The 5,328-nt window shown below is 37.7% G+C and overlaps 1 non-coding gene across 1 annotated transcript; it reads left to right on the top strand.

The window, feature by feature from the left end:
* The first annotated feature begins 202 nt into the window (after window positions 1-202).
* On the top strand, window positions 203-309 carry LOC133787271 (small nucleolar RNA R71). The gene has a single exon (XR_009872301.1). It is a non-coding gene; the product is annotated as a small nucleolar RNA R71 (small nucleolar RNA).
* The last annotated feature ends 5,019 nt before the right edge of the window (window positions 310-5,328 follow it).

Below are 5,328 nucleotides of genomic sequence, written 5' to 3' on the forward strand. Positions count from 1 at the left end.
TCTAGCTTGTCAAGATCTACTTGTTATTTTAGTAGCACTTGGTCCAATCCATGTGTGGGCATTATCAGCGATAGTGTTTAGATACTCGAAAGATTCCTCGATATCTTTTTGGAGGAACTCGCCATTGCACATCATCTCCATGAATTTTCACTCTTGATATGTGAGGCCTTCGTAGAAGTAGTTGACTAGGCGCCAACTTTCATATCCGTGATGGGGACATTGATTGAGCAAATCTTTGAACCTTTCCCATGATTGGTAAAGAGTTTCATGTTCTTTTTGAGTAAAGGTAGAGATTTGTCTTTTAAGGCTGTTAGTCTTATGGTGTGGAAAGTATTTGGCAAAGAAAGCAGAAGTCATTTCGCCCCAAGTTCCAATAGATCTAGGCCTTAAAGAATACAACCTACTTTTAGATTTTTCTTTGAGAGAGAAGAGAAAGAACTTCAATCTCACAATTTTGGTGACATCAACTCGGTTGTTGAATGTAGCCGCCACCTCTTCGAATTCCTGAATGTGCACATATAGACTCTTTTTTTCTAGGCCATGGAAGGCTGGTAAAAATTGAATCATGTCAGGTTTGAAATCGAAATTTGGCATATTGTTGGGTTGCAGTATGCATGAAGGTGTGGCTGTACGCGTAGGATGTAAATAATCATATAGCGTTCTTGGTTGGACTTCATCATGATGAGCCATCGTGGGTGGTTCAGGATGTCTTGGTGAATTGGGTGAATGAGAACGAATGGAAGAAGACAATGAGTTAGGAGAGTTCTCTAAAGCTTCTACTTGTTGTCTCACGAATCTCCCTGGTGCAGCTCTATTTCATGACATTAACTTTTTTTTTATATATATATTTTTTAATTTTTTTATAAGTATTATAACCGCAAGTATGTAATAGTGTAATAAGCATACACCAAAAATGTTCCCAGGCCAATTGGGAAAGATACCAAGGTACCACTTTAGGCATAAGAGCATTTCTAGAACTCCCCGGGGTTCTTAGAAAAGGTTGGAGGGTCACTAACACATACCTTATTTAACAACCAATTTTTCTAAGACAGAACAAGTTTGGTTTTTACTAATTTCCAAAATTACACAAATGTTCTCAATATTTTTTTTTACTTTTATGCTTCAAAATTTTATAATTCAAAGTTTTATATTTATTTTTTCGAAAAAATCTAAATCTAGAAAATAAAGTTATAAAAAAAATGAATAAATAAAAGGAATCTAAAAATAAAAATTACTAAGAAAAAAAATAAAATAGAACTTAAAAAAATTATACTCTTTTTTTCTTAAAAAAAAAATTCACTATGCAAACATTTAATTGTAAAATTACCTCCGCGGTAACGGCGCCAAAAATTGATATCACCTAATAATTCACCTTGCGGTCGTAGTAGTAAACGGGCTATGTCGTATCCACCGAGAGGAAAAATACAAGTAAAAAGGAAAGATTAGTAAATTAAAAATAACAAACTTGAAACTATTGTAACTTTGAGAAATGAAAAATGATTTTGTAAAACTAAACACAAAATTAAGAAGAATTAGAATCAGAAAGAGAATATGGAAGGCACAACTTTCATTCATGCAAACATATATATATTAATAAAATTGATTCATTCTACTCAACTATAATTCTACACCATTAATTATAGTTGGAAAATATATATAATAAAGCTCACCTAAAAATATGTTATTAATTAGATTTAGACTAACTTCTAATTTAAAAACACATCGTATTACATACCTTAGAGAAATAAAGTACCAATGGTAGAATGCAGTAAAAAGCACATAATATAACAAATATCCTAAATTAAATATATAACCTAAATTAAATAAGAAAAGCATGATTAGACTTATGTAAAAGACACAAATTAACTTAGAAGAAAAGAAATTTATTTGTAACAAATATATAGAAATGAAGAACAAAAATAATCAATATATTAAAAAATATATAATGTGAAACATGAACTCCGTTCTAGCCTTTCCACAAGAGAATTTAGCCTTAAATAGGCATTGTTTTCACTAAAAAAAATATAAAAAAATAGAAGAAAAATAAGAGAATAAATGTATTTATCTCTATTCTATTCTCTAATCTTTTCTCTACCATCTGATGTCCTTTTCACTAGATTTAGGTCTCAATTTATAGTGAAAATAAGACCCAAAATGTGACAAAATCATGTACAAAAGAAGTGGAAGAATGGCTCAAAATTCTGATGGAATATGGGACAAGTTGGGACACGTGGCCTGAGTAGAGAAGATGCCAAGGGGAGTGGAAACATTTGCAGTCGTGTGGGGAGACACCGTCAGACCACGTGTCGCATGTAGGTGGGCTCGGTTAGGTGCGGCAGGAAGGAGCTGGGACTCACGTGGACACATAACGCCTCGGCAGGAGCTGCATCAGGCGAGTGGCGGCGTGCGTCAAGAGGTGGCAGACAGCTCGACTTGCATCAGGCTGCAAACATGTGTTAGCTATAGGTGTCTTTTGGGCTTGGGCTATTTGGGCTCGGTTTGGGCCTAGTTCACCTTCAACAATGCTACTTTTTCATCATTTCTTCAATTATAATTCTTTCTTTCTTCTTTCTTTTTCTTTGTGTCAAAATACATTTTTCTTCTTGAAAATTGAACATGAATTAAATTAAAATTAATCTTTTTCAAATATAAAATATATTATAATAAATTCATGAAAATATTAATTAAAACTTAATTAATTTTAAACTTTAAAACTAATAAAATAATATTTTCTGGGACTAATCAGGCAACGTTCTGGGAAATACCAATTTTCGAGTGTACGAACTTGGCACCACTACTCAAGGCGCCCAAAAAGCTATCAAACAATATTATGGTGGCCCAAGGCTACAATGATGGACACCTGGTGCTCTCTCTAGGCACGAGAACAAAGCTCCTAGACCTAAAGGACTATCGGATCAAGAAGACAAGAGGAACCCCCAGGTTAGTCCTCGAAGCATGGCCTCACTTGGAGACATCCACGCCTAAAACAGGGGATTCGGCTTGTTGGGAGGATACTGCACTACGAGGAGCCCTGGTCGATCTTTATAGAGCTTCATTATCCTTCCCTGTAATGCCCTGAATTTCCTAATAAGGATTAAGACCTTGATTAGGAGGCCGGGAGGGCCATAATTGATTTAATATGATATAAAAAGAATATATGCATGTTAATGTGAATTATATTATTATATGATGGTAAACGCATGCATATGGGTGCATTTATAATTATAAGGGCATTTCGGTAATTTGGCCATTGGGTGCATATTGTAATTTGTGAATGAGATTTCATTATTATGGAGATATATTTGAGCTATTCGGCATGAGACGGTCATATATAATGGATTAGCGGTTTTGTCATAACGGGGTCAATTTTGGGGTAATAGAAATGTTTATTTGGTGATAGATTGGGAATATTTGAGATCAGGGTGAAATTCTGGAAGTTTTGACTATAGTGTCCCCGGGGGTGTTTTCGGGACCCCGAGCACTAGGTTTTATTTGAGGTTACTTAAGCTTGAAGTAGCTTCCCAGATAAGAACGTACGTTAGAAAACCTCTCGTTCTCTCTCTCAACGGTCGGTTATACCATTTGAGCATTTTTGAGGAAATCTTGAGTTCTAGGAGTCGGAATCAAGCGAGGGTCGAGGCATAGCGATCCTAGGAAAGATTAGAAGCTTCTTAACAGAAGGATTTGGCGGAAAACAACCCAATCAAAGGTAATCTAAGTTTGAAGTTTTAAGTTTTTAAAGTTTCTAAGCTTAGAATTGGACTTTGTTAATTGTTGAGTTTTTGGTAGGTTTGAACCTTGGGTTTTGAGGGTTTTTGAGTATTGGGAAGCTTGGGAACTTTGATTTGATGATTGGGGAATGTTTGGGGTATGTTTTTGGAGGATTTGGAGTGCTTAAAACACGTTTGGGAATGGCCCAGGGTTGGGGGCCACGACCCTGTTCTTGAGCGCCGCGACCCTAGTTCGAAGAAGCAGGTGTCAGGAAATTGGCCTTGCTAGGCGCCGCAGCCCTTGATGGAGGGTACCGCGACCCTTTCCTCAGAGAACCCTGGGGACCGCGACCCAAGGTGCTAGGGCCGCAGCCCTTGTCCTGTTTTCACCCCGTTTGCTCGTTTTGACCCCGGGAACTTAGCTATGGGCCTCGGGAGTGTCCCTACCACTTGGATTAGTTGGGATTGATCTTCCGGAGGCTAGATATTGGTGTGGAAACCTTTGGTTATCATTTTATTGATGATGTCCTATATTTGGTTATGATTAGGTGACCGCTAAGGGCTTAAAGGTCGATCGTTCTCAAGGGTCGTTCTTATATTGGTTCTAGCTCGAATCTGAGGTAAGAAAACTGCACCCCATATGTGACATGCATGGTTATGTTTGATGCATGTTGGATGTTTAAATGTAAACATTGATAGCATAATGAATGCTTGGAAATCTTGCCCATTTGAATATGATTATTATTGAGGCATGCTGGTTGGTTAAATGTGATGCGTGTGATGCACAAGAAACATGTGATTAGGGCATGCCATGAATGATGAATATGAGATTGGTCAGAGCTTGAGTCTTTGTGTTTGTGCATGATTATAATTATGCTAGAAACTGTTTAGTAAGCATGCCGAATGCCCTATTCTTGGATAATTGGCATATGATACACATTGATAGCATTGCTTACCTGTGCATGGTACTGACTAATTAGTCAGATTTGGCAAAGGTGCTAGTACCAACTGTGAAGCTGTGACTCATTAGTCAGGTTCGGCAGTGGTACTGGGCACTGGCCACGTTGCACTGACTCATTAGTCAGAACGGCCTTAGCGTGTATCATGCAAGCCAACAGAGATTAGATCTAATCGACTATCTGCATTGAATAACTCAAAGAGCATTAATGTCAGACTGACCTAAAGTTCGATGAACATTATAAGCGCTTGAAGGCTAGAGGCTTACCCAACAGACACCCTTTCATTTGAATTAGTGACTTGCTTGCTAGTCACTCAGTATGGTTTACCAGAACCTATTGAAGGCTAGAGGCTTACCCAACAGCCACCCTTCCATTTGAATTAGTGACTCGCTTGTCGGTCACTCAGCATGGTTTATCGGAACCTCAAGTGTTGCGATGCTCATTTGATTAGGATTGACTTGATAGTCCTCCAATCAGAAGGCCAGGATTTCTTATCCTGGATACCCCAGCATTGTTTGAGCTCATTTGCATGCTGAATATAGCTGTGTTTGCTAGGCATGCCAGATATGATTTGATATCGTGATTTGACTGTTTATGAGCATATGAGTTTTCTTGCTGGGCTTCGGCTCACGGGTGCTATGTGGTGCAGGTAAAGGCAA

Source organism: Humulus lupulus, chromosome 6 (assembly GCF_963169125.1).
Source record: "Humulus lupulus chromosome 6, drHumLupu1.1, whole genome shotgun sequence".
In the NCBI taxonomy this organism is placed as follows: domain Eukaryota; kingdom Viridiplantae; phylum Streptophyta; class Magnoliopsida; order Rosales; family Cannabaceae; genus Humulus; species Humulus lupulus.